At 44.4% G+C, this 11,905-nt stretch overlaps 1 protein-coding gene across 3 annotated transcripts in view; it reads left to right on the top strand.

Annotated features, from left to right (window-relative positions):
• Positions 1–11,905, top strand: part of LOC111933764 (glypican-5-like) — a 370,583-nt gene continuing 358,678 nt past the window's right edge. For 2 of the 3 annotated variants that reach the window (XM_086843678.1, XM_086843679.1), the window contains exons 1-2: positions 1–184; positions 1,428–1,500. The gene's annotated coding sequence lies outside the window, so the exon portion shown is untranslated. The remainder of the gene's footprint in view (positions 185–1,427; positions 1,501–11,905) is intronic. The other variant, XM_086843681.1, reaches the window with a different exon arrangement.

The following is an 11,905-nucleotide window of genomic DNA, read 5'->3' as shown; positions in this document are numbered from 1 at the left end:
AGCAACATCTGGAACATCTGTGTGTGTGTGTGGACAGCCCAGCTGCACCCAGGTGACAGTCTGGGCCCCTGGGATGCCCTGCCAGGCAGCCTGGGCCTGCTGGGAAGCACTGCTTCCACCTGTTAGTGCTCCAGGGCTTTAAAGAAGATTATTTGCACAGTCAGAGATGGAGCTACACCCTCAGGTAAAGTGGTCTATTGCCCCTTCTTGTAAACCTCATCAAGCTCTAAGTACTATGGACCAAAGCTTTGCAGTTTGCATATCTGCATCCAGCCAGATGTTTTTGGGAGGCCTCAGCAACAATGGCAGCTGTATTTATATACAGTTTATTTTATAAAATTTTATTCATAGAGGTTTTTTATTTATAAAGTTTAAGATTACTGGGCTGTGGACTAAGCTTTCCAGCGCAGAATGTTTTGGTTTAATGGGATAACCTCTGCTTCTGTGGGGAAGAGCCATCCAAACCTGACCAAGTGAGAGGTTTTAACATGTTTTCCAGTCTTGCAGAGTGCAATGATTTGGTTTGACAGCTGCCTCCCAGTTCATCCTGACAGTGCCTGAGCTTGGCTCCTAGGCTACACAGCCAGAAATGGGCTTTTCCACATCCTTTTCTGTGGCTGTATGACACCCAGGTGTGGATGCTAAATGCAAAAAGAAGGGAACAGAGCCTGTGTGAAACTCAGTCACAGGTTTCTCCTTCTGGATGGAAAGCACGAGGAAGAATCCAAACAGTCCTTGGTAAAGGACAACAATCCTTGCAGGTGATGTTTAGGAAAACAGTCCAGGGGTGATGTTCCACTTCACCAGTGATGGTGATGTGTTGCTTTAATGACCAATGAAAGTTTTACCTCTCGGACTTTCTCCAACATGTCTGTAAAAGAAGATCAAGAATAACAAACTTTGCTCTCCTGTTCAACACCCAAGAGAGTCTGTGTTGTTCTTCTCACCATTCCCAACAGTGACACATGGCCTGTGGAGATTGTTGGCCTTTACCAAGGACTGTCTGGATTCTTTCTCGTGCTTTCTCAGGCCAGAATGAGAAGCCTGTGACTTTTTTTCACTTACTTTCACACAGGCTCTGTTCCCTTCTTTTTGCATTTAGCATCCACACCCAGGAACTGTGGCTGGCCTGCAGAAAGGATAAAAGCTAAATGGAGAGATGGGCAAAGAAAACTAGGAGGGAAGAGTCTCAAGACTCACACATGGAAGAGTAGCTAACTTTAGGACAGGCAGGCCTATGAAACCAAAGCAGGTGAAATGGTGAGGTCTCAGAGGAGAAGGCAAGGTGTAGTGTGGTGGGATAAAGGTTGCCTGGTGACCCTTTGTTGCCCCTTGAGGGCAGGATTTGGGGATTCCATTTCTAGCTGAGGGCTCATCCCTTCCCTGCACCAGCTGTGCTTAGGAAGTGACTGCTCCTTCTGGTTCAGGAATCACTTCACCCCTGAGCCTGAGTGTGTCTGAGGAGAGTGCAGGAGGAGCTGAGAAGTGCAGGGGGAAGAGGTAAGATGCATGGAAGGGGAGTTCATTGAGCCTTGCCTTTTATCTGTGCCCACCCTGGGCTCCTGTGGAAGTGTCAGCACCATCTCCTATTTGCATGTCCATTATTTTTCAGTCAGTTCTGCTCAGTGCCCAGAATCCTGGACTTCCCCTTAAGCCAGTTTTGACTACAAATTGTTCTGTGTCAAGAACCAAACACCATGCCAAGAGCTCTGAAAGTTGCTGTTAGCTGGCTGAGATGAATATCTGGAGTGCATTATCTTAGGTGCAGAGTCTGTTTTGTATACACAGTAAAAGCAACTCATCTCCCTGTTTTATTGTGAGAGTAATTTGTTTGAAGTGCTTGGATGCAAGAGCTGAGCACTGGAAAAAGCCATAAAGAAATATTTTTCTTCAGTGCATGCTTTCAGCAGTGTGCAATAAAGAGGAGCAGAGGGGAAGTACCGGTCACAGGAGATGAAATGTAATATTTTCATTTTTTCTGTGTCTTGAATAAGTTCTGGAGAAAAATAAGAAGTGATCAGGTAATTAGACTGTATCATCATACAGGCTTTTCAGGAAGCAGCACAAAAACTCAGCAGATCTCTGAACTATTGAACACCTGGCTTTGCAACCTTGCTAAAGTGTTTTTAGGTATGGTGTAATACCTCGGACTGAAATAGCTCTAGTTGCCCAGACCGACCTTTTCATTACTTGTTCAGCATCCCAGCACCAGTTAAATGTGTTACTTCTATAAAAAGATTAAAATAGAGCAAAGAAGCAACTTCCAGAAGGATTTTAAGTACTCACTGATGGGGACTTCAGTGCTTCTGAAAAATACTTTTCTCCTTTTTTGCAAATACCATGGCATGGTGTTTTGGCATTATAGAATGATTAGGGCAGCTAATTGCAGCAACCCACACTGCACTCATTTAAGAACCTGAGGTAAGCCCACACTCAAACCAAAGTTTGCTGGAAACTTCTTTCATTTAATGTCTTGTGGTTGGATATGTGAGAAGAGCTGTGGAATGAGGGGTGTCCCAGCACGGGCTGTGCTGTTCAGCTGTGCTGATTAGAAGAGGGTTTATGGATGTTTTGTTGCTGAGTGCTCTGCCTGTGTGCCAGTTGTGGATGCTGGAGGAATCATCTGAGCTGGAGCAGGAGGAAGGGGTGGGCTGAGTTGAGAACAGGGGGTCACAGCGAGGTCTGATGTACAATTCATAGCAATGGGTCCCTTCTTGGGAAGAAAAGCCTGGCAGCTGGTGACTGCATCTCTAGCAACAGTCCTAAGGGAAGGAAATGTTGGATTATTGGGTCCTTCCTTGAGTAGTTACTATGGTCAGGGGTTGTGAAAACCCTGAAGCTTGAAAGAAGATTGTTGCAAGTTGAAGTTTCCACTTTTGTTTTTAACAGTTATGCTGAAAGCAGGCTTTAAAAAGGTCTGGTGCCTACATGTGTGTAGTGTGATCCTCCTTATCATTACAGGGGAAAGCTCATAATTTTTCAAAGAAATAATGTGAAATGATAATATTTTAATTGCAGGAAGCTAATTCTTTTCATTGTTTTCACTTGTTCCCTTTGAAATTCTGTCTTGCAGTGTGATGCAGGTCTCATTCTCATGGTGTGCCCACCATTCTGAGAGGCCCCCACTCTTCCCATACCTTCACATCTCACTGCTGTTCTTGAGGCAGAACTGGCATCCTGTAATACCCAGGAATGGGGTGAATCACATCACCCACCCTTTAATGCTCAGTGACACCATCCCTGAGGGTTGTTCCCAGTTTGCTGTGCTCTCCAAGTTCTCCAAACTGCTGCTGTGGTACCTTGAAATAATTGTCTGATTGTAGCTGAGGTTACTCTGGTGTGGGTCGGGGTGGATTTTGTGAAAGTCTGGGATGCAAGATAATGACAAGGTGAGAGGCCTGGTGGTGCTTTAGACCTGCAGGAGGTGTACTGGGCAGAGGGGTTTAGTCTGTGGCTTAGGCTCGGCAGTGCTTGATTAGCTTCATCAAGTTGGACTTGATGACCTTAAAGGTCTTTTCCAACTTAAATAATTCTATGATTCTGCCTGGGTGAGGACAACAGGACCCAGTGATGAACTTCTCTGTTGGTATGCAGGCTTGCAGTTCTCTAGGTCCTAGATTTGTGGCAACAGATTTACTACACAAAGAAGTTGATCTGTTTGCAATTCCTTCTTAATTTGGGTTTGCTGAAACAGTCTTGTATAAACTCATTCTGACTTTCTGTGGCTATAAATAATGCTTGGTATTGTAGCTGGCATAGGAAGGACATTGCAGCAGGAAAGATGTAACATTGGGTTTTCTGCCAAGACGTGATTTTTAGGAAAAACAGCAGGAACAGAACATTCAGCGGTCCTTAATTGTGACTTTAAAAAGTGCAGATGTTGGGAAGAGCTTTTGGAGGAATGTTTTTGTCATAGCTCTGCACAGTACGAGCTGCAGATGAGCTGCATCTGAACTACTGAAAAGTTTGTGAGTTTGTTTTGTAATCTAGACCCAGTTCTTCATCTTTTACTGCCACCAGTTAGATTTTTATGTCAGTCTGGCACATTTGGAAGCCTTTCAGAGCTCCATTTGGTCTGACCTCCAAACCCAAGTGCTGCATGCACAGACAAGCCCCAAAGATCTCACAAGGCTGGGCTGTCCCGTCCAGCTGGGAAACCTGGGAATGGCAGAAGGACTGGGGAGCCCTTACTCACCTGGTTTCTTTTCCCAGGCTGAAAATGCTGGAAAGGGCTTCCTGGAGCTTTGCATTTGGTTCAGAGGTTTCTCCCAGCTGAGGCTCTGCACATCCATAGTCTGCAGTTCCCCTTGGAATCCTGGATTTACAGGGGGAGCAGGGCTCTTGTCAGAGCAGCTGATCACATCCTTCCTCCTCAGGTGCACAAGGGAGGCTGCTGTGGCCAGCAGGGTCCCCTTGGCCACCCGTGGGGTTTTGTGGCAGGAGGATGCTCAGGTGACAAAGCAGCACAAACCTCAGGGAGCTCAGTGTCCCCTCCTCAGGTTCCTCTCCCCAGCAAGACTGACAGGGAACAGGGAGAGGGAGCTTTTTAAAGCCTACCAGGAGTGGCTGATATAACAGAGTTGGGGCTTATGGGCTTCAGCATTTATGGGCTGTTTGAGGGAAATTATGGAGGTCACTGAAAACACCATTGATTTGTGCTCGTTTGCTTTGCTGATATTTGAGGTTCTGGAATTCCAAAAGATTTTTCCTAGGTTTGAAATTGTCTGTGTGGTGTGAAGCTGACCACCTGGAGAGCAGAAATTCAGTGCATCAACAGAAAGTGGGGTTTCTTTTTTTCAGTGTAATGGATATTTACCAGTCAGCACATCTGACAGGCTTTTAGTAGTAAATATCACTTGAAACCAACTGCTGGATTCCCTGACTGTAATAACAGAAGGGAATGAATGGAAAAGGGAATTCACATTCCAAATCCTTCCAGAGTAAGTTATTAAAAATAACAAATTGTGAGCAGGACTAGAAACAGGCTTATCAGCACCTGGAGAATGATGAATTTCATGATTGCTAAAAGCTGTTTGTGCTGTTCTAAGTAATGTCAGTGTCTGGCACATGCTGACCTTGGAAGTGGCCAGTGATCCCAACAAATACTGGGAGGAAGCTGACTCAGTGCCTCAAGTGTAAAAACCCAGGAATGTCAGTCCTGAGCAGTTGACAGCTATCACATGCTACCTTCTCTGACTTTGCTCCCCACTGTCTTGTTTTTCTTCCTTCTGTCAACCTCACGTGGAAATTTATGTGCAGAAATGGTAACAGATAATTTCTACGGTTTTTCAATGGAATAATTACAGATCCTATTGGAGAGAAGAAAAGCCTGTCTGAAGGGCTGGCTGGGAGACAGTTCTTGAGCTCAGCCCTGGGCTCAGCTCAGGACTTTGAGTAATCTGGAGGTAAAGTGTTTAATCTGTCTGTTCCCCACCTATAAGCTCAGGTTAATAATTCTTCCTCTAGACACACAGCATGAGGGATCTGGAGGCCTTGATTTTAGCTTGGAAAGTCTCTGTACTGCAGGAAAAGCTGCAAGACAAGATTAACAGATGGACCACATTGTTTCTCAAACAGACTTTGACAGGGCAAAGCTTTAGCCCATTTTGGGGGACAGGAGGAATGAAGGCAAGAGCGAATGCACTCACATAATCTCCTTTTTTAGCTCTAGTCAGTTGTGGCATCAACTCTATCTGCTTCACCTTTGCTGCTGGGGGCTCCTTGAGCTGAGCCAAGTCCCACTGGTTTATCACAGAGGAGTTCTCTGAAGCTGCTCCTGTGTCAGGGTGATGACACTGCACTGCAGCTGAGATGGACTCCAGGGACCAAAAACGTGTGGGAATAACCACATAAATGCCTGCATCTGGTCTTACCAGTACATGCCCTGGTTACTGTTCAGCCTCCTGCAGCTACAGCATTTCATTAAGTTGGAGCCAAGCTAGCCCATGCCTCAGAATGTCAGATGTGCACTTGCAGGTCTGGGAATTATGTCCCTAAAAATCTTAATTTTAGGCTGTGGCTTCCTGCAGTGCCTGGAAGTGCAGCAGAATGGAAGGAGTCCTGCCCCAGGACTCTTGCATGCTATACCAGCTCTGTTTCCTGTAGGATAGAGATGCAGAATATGATTATGCATTTATATTTAGATACTGCTAATGACCCACACATTTAATATTTTGTACTTGTGCTGTATCAATGTACTGAAAGCAATGATCTCTGCATAAATATCTCTTGATCTCAAGTCAAGTCAAAATGAGAATAAAACAGGCAACAAAAAAGTTAAGTGATAGGGAAAAAAATTAAGGAAACATTCTTACTTTGATGAGATCAATAACTGCAATATATTTGGAAATGGCACAGGTTTCCAACCTCTTCCCCTTCAAAACAGCCTGCTTCCCATAGCAAAACAATGACAAGTGTTTGATCTACAATCTCATGCTGCTGTGGATTAGGCACGTCTGCACTGGGAGAGGCTGAACAATCTCTACTCACCCAAGCCAGCTTTAAATGAGCTCCTTTGGAGGCCCAAGCAGGTGAGGACACACAGATGGCTCCAGGCTTTTGGGGTTTGTGGGGTGGGAGCTGCCAGCACTGCTGTGTCCTCCTGGCCCAAAGGGCTGATAGAGCTCCTGGCCCATGGCAGATGGGTCAGTGCTGCAGGAGCCTCAGGCTAAAGAGGCTTCTGAGAGAGCCACGAAGGCAAAGACACTCAGAGAGAAAATTTGGGCCATGCAAAAGTTGAGGGAGGAAGCTGAAAAGCTCTGGGATGAATTGGTGAGCTGGAAAAGCAGACTTGAGCTTTCCTGGATGCTGTGTGTGGGGGCCAGTGTTTGAAAAGGGGCACAACAGCCCTGTGGCTTTCCTAAGGGGAACCAGAGCCTCTGAATGCTTCCTCACACTGGAAAATGTGGGAGAGCAGGCACTGCTACCAGCTGAGCTTTTCTGAGTGCTGCTTGCTCGTGGAATTGAACAGCAAGGCTGCTCCCAGTTAGGATAAAAGTGTGTCTGTGAGAATGACTTTAATCCTCACATCCCTTAGTTCTCAGATTGTCTGTGCTTCCTTTGTGGCAATGGACACTCGTTATGTCACAAGTGCAAATTGCCACAGAGGTTTGATGCAATGAGGAAAGAATTCAGATAGCATCAATACCTCATCATTTTGCACTGATTGTTAGTGGGAACCAACAAAATCAGCTACAGCTTTTCTGTATTAAGTGTACAAACAATCCCTGGGATCAAAACCACTGACTTCAGTCGTGTCAGATTTCATGATTAAGTCCATGTTTCTAGGACAAAAAGCAAAGACGGCTGAGAATTTTGGAGAGCCCTCTGTTGTAAAGGGGCATTGAAATGGGAGCTGAGAGTTTGTGGGAATCCCTTCTGCTGTGCTGTGCTGTCCTGTCCCCAGCTCTCCGGGGGAAAAGGCACTGGGAAGGGAGACCTCTCCCAGTACAAGACACTGCTTAGTTCCAAAGAGCTACAGAGCTTTCATTTCGATGTTGGTGCTGTGTAATACTAGCAGGGGTCAGGAGATGGGGCTGTTTTAGCTGAGGAATCCCCAGTTGTGGCTGGATGGGAGCGCTGGCCGGGAGGATGCGCTTGGCTGGGAGCTGAGGGATGGATGGATGGATGGATGGATGTGCCAGGCTCTGGGCTCTCCATCGCTCATGTGTGCAGGAACAGCTCTGACAGAGCCTTTCCCCCCTGCAGAAGCCCAAAACAACGTGGGTAATTCGACACAGGGATTTTTCCTGTCTCTCACTGCCCCTTTGCACAGCGAGCCTCAGGACACAGATTTCACCCTTGGCACCGTGGGCAGGGCAGGTGAGGTTTCCTAGGGGAAATCTTCTGGTTCATTTGGCAGATTTCTGTCCACACAGCCAGGAAAAGGTTAAAAGCACATTCAGCTGGTGTTAAACATCTTTAAACTGTCATATCTTCTCTCTGAAATGTATAAAATGTAGCTTTAAATAAATCCTCATTCTTCTCCACTGTGTGTTCTTCGATGCAAACAAGCTGAACTTTCTCCCCAGGTATTGTGTGCCTCTGAAAAAAGGCTGAAATAAGAGATTCCTGTGACCTGAAACACCTAATTTAGGCTCTGTGGGACTCTGCCATCCAATAATCTCATTGCTCCAGAACTCAGAAATAATTTTTTTTTTTTTTTTAAATTGCATTAAAATAGCAGATGTTAAAAATATGCAGTTTTTGAGAGGGAAAGCTCCCCTCCTCCTTCCCAAAGGCACAGAATAATAGATAACATTAACACCACATCTCAGTCTGTGCCTTTGTACAGCTGAACATCTCATGGTATCTGGACTAAGTGATGATAAAGAAACCAAATTGAATGTGGCTTGGAAGATTTTCTCTGCATCTGTAATTCATCTCCTGATTTCTTTTTCTCTGTGAGGGGAGAGGCGCAGTAAATGCTGTAACAAGCACCAGGCACTGCAGGTTGGATTTAGCCCCAACACGGATCCTCTGCAGGCAGAGGAGCTGCACACTGAGAATGTCCCAGGTCCCTGGTATATGTAGATTAACAGCTAATTATGCTAATTGCACTCCCAGTTAAAGTTCAGAATCGGTCAGTGCTGTTTGTTAATAAAGATCAGCTTTTTTTTGAGACAAAAAAAATGTGATATCTCTGAGGCACGTGCAGAGATTTTTAGAGGATACTCTTAAATTGCTTACACTTGATGGATCATATTCTTTGCCTTGCACAATTCCTTGCACAAGGAATGAGCTAACACAGAGCTTACTGCAAGAACAGTAAATGTCCAGATATTAGCAGTGCTGCTGTGGGGTTCATATATATATATATATATATATATATATATATATATATATATGTGTGTGTGTGTGTGTGTGTGTGTTTGTAAAAAAAGTCCTCCAACCTTTAGTGCCTCCAAAATTAGTTGTGGTGACCTTGTAGCTTTGTGTTGTTTTCAAGTGTGGTCATTAATTCATATGAGATGGGCAGCCACAACTTTTCCTCCATGCATAAAAAACAGAAGAGGAGGACAAGGCTGTCTCTAAAACTCTTGGAATGCAAAATACTGTATAAAAGGGAGGTTTGGGTGAGAGGAAATGCTGGATTGAAAACAGGAGGAGACTGTGGAAACTGGATAACTTGCTGTCTTGGCTTATAGCTTGGGACATGGGAATTCCAGGCTTCTGTCATGGGCATGGATCATGCTGAAGTATGTGTGGTTACAGCAGAAAAAAGATGCAGATGGCTGCAGAAAATAATGTGTATACAATGCTCACTTAAAAATGGGTTCTTTCCAGTTGTTCCATTGCTCAAAGCATTAGGGCTGAGAAACCTGAACATTCTTCAGGGTTTCTTTGCAAATATGTATTGCTGGCTCCAGATAAACCCAGCCTCTCTGGGGTTTTGGCTGCACTTCTGAGGGAGAGACCACAGGGAAGATTCCTGTTGTGCCAGTCCAGCCATGCCAATGCTCATGAAGGAAGAATCCAACCTGGGGTTCTTTGTAGTGCACTTTGGGATGTGGCAAAAACATGGATGTGCTGCATGGATTCAAGGGTTGTGTGCCAGTATCCAGAGCACTTCTGCTTCTTGAAACAAGTTATTTAGGGTGTTTGGGATAATGGTTAGGGTTACCCCAATAACTCAGAAGTACAAGTTATTTAGGGTGTTTGGGATAATGGTTAGGGTTACCCCAATAACTCAGAAGTACAAGTTATTTAGGGTGTTTGGGATAATGGTTAGGGTTACCCCAATAACTCAGAAGTACAAGTTATTTAGGGTGTTTGGGATAATGGTTAGGGTTACCCCAATAACTCAGAAGTACAGCATTTTCATTGCACGAATCTACTTTTCTTCTTAAACTATTAATAAATGAAAGATGTTTTTATAACCTGAAGCACTAGATGTTTTCTGAAGTTCCCCTCTGACTTAATTGCACTGTCAGGGGTAAAATTTCTATCTGTCATAGAAATCTTCCTAAGAAGCATATTTTAATCATTCTTTGCCAAGTACAAGCCCATTTATCCCCAGCTGCTATGATAACTCCTAAATGAAAGTAAAACTGACACGTTTGTGCTGGAAATCTGGGCTGCTCTTGCTGGATGCATGCTAAGGATCAGATGTGTAACAGCTGCTTGGTTTATGGGTTGTTCTAAAGGTGGCTTTTCAGGGAAATAATGCACAGTTCATCTTTTAGTGTAACTCTGTCATTACAAAGCTGAGTGGCCTCAGCGCAGGAAGAGATTCCATCTCTGAGCTGAGGGAGGGGCAAGGCAGGAACAAAGGCATCCAAGTGCAGGTTGTTCCTAGAAGCTGTATTCAGGTTGAGTTAGCAAGTGATTAGTTCCCAAATTGGATCGATTTTCCCTCTCTAGAGAAGAGCAGGGTATTGTTTGTGGGGTTTGGCTGTAGTCACTGAGGAGTCTAAAGCCTGAACAGCACAAAGCCTGTCTCCCATGAGCAAAAACTGCTTGGGCAGATGTTTTGGTGCCATGAATGTGAAATGAAAATGAGGTGCTTTATAGATTGTCCCTTTATAGTAGGGCATAGTCCTGATGGACTGGCACAATCACAGGACAGCTAACTCTGAGCTTAACCAAACCCATCTCTTGGTATGCCATGAAGAGGGGCAGCGACCTCCAAATTCTCTTTTGGGATGCTGATGTAGATCTACTCTGATCTCAGAACCATGTAAACCTGAGAAAGTTAAATATTGTGTTGCATTACCTTTAAAATGAGGGTGAACACAATTCATGTGCTCAAAAAATGGTTGTCAAACATGAGCTCTTTACCTGTTGCTGCTTTTTGGTATGGTAGCCACTGGAATTATTCATGGACACCTAACTCAGCCTGGCAGAAAATACTGCATCTTTTCACAGAGAAAAATTCTCCTGCTTGTTTCTGTAGAGCGTAAATGTGATTTAAAATCACATTTCCTTATAGTGTTATATTTAGACTGTAGGGTGAGAAGTTATTTCAGTCCTTTAGGATTCTGGTTGTACAGAAAGCTGTAGTTATGAAGTGAATTACATGCAAAAAAGATCTTGAGATGGTGACAGGTAAATGACAGTTCTTGAGTACTTGGGTCAAGAAATGAAAATATTCTGGTTTTCATAGTGGGAGTTCTCCTGGTGGTAGTTTATAGATCCAGGCTGCCTTGAGGTGGGTCTGCTGTGCTGTAATTAGGACTGGAACAGAAGGGCTGCTCAATAAAGGAGGTAATTTAGGTAGCTCATACAAAAGGTGGGAGGAAAGAAGCAAAACAACCTTGTTTTGTAAATAAGCTCTCTGAAACTGAGCAAGGACACCTGAGCATAAGAACAAGGATCCTGTGTTCCCTCCTCACTGGGGTAGCAGTGCTGCAGCCACATTTCCAGTGCTCACCTCTTAGGGGTGTTTTCAGATGAGGGAAGTTCTCTCTGTGACTTTAGCCAGAAATAAGAATAAATTCAGTGAATGATATGGAGCTGACTTTTTTTTTTTTTTTTTAACCTGCATTTAGCAACTTGGTTTTTGCTCCTGTCAGCTCTTCCCTGATGTACTGTAGGGAATGATTTAGAAAGTGGACCACCACTTCTGTAGCCATTGCAATAAATTGCAATAAAAATCTCATATGCCAAATCTCATAGCTTCCAAAATACACCTTCAAGGGCAATAAACCCACCCTGATGCTAAAGCTAATTACCCCAGTGTACCCAGGACAGGTTACAGGCCAGGAATGAATTGTATGAAATCAGTGATAATTTGTCCAGGCTAAAGTCCCTTTATGGAGCTTCCTGCCCAGTGGTGAGAGCATGGAGCACATGTTCCTCCACCTGTTTGGGGGACTTGGAAATCACTAGAGGGGTTTGAACATGTATGTCAGGCTTGATACCTATGAGATTTACTGGGTCTGAGCATTTCCTCTTCTTTTCCTCA

Source organism: Cyanistes caeruleus, chromosome 10, assembly GCF_971803275.1.
Source record: "Cyanistes caeruleus chromosome 10, bCyaCae1.hap1.1, whole genome shotgun sequence".
Taxonomy (NCBI): Eukaryota; Metazoa; Chordata; class Aves; order Passeriformes; family Paridae; genus Cyanistes; species Cyanistes caeruleus.
This window is presented reverse-complemented; position numbering and strand designations above follow the sequence as displayed.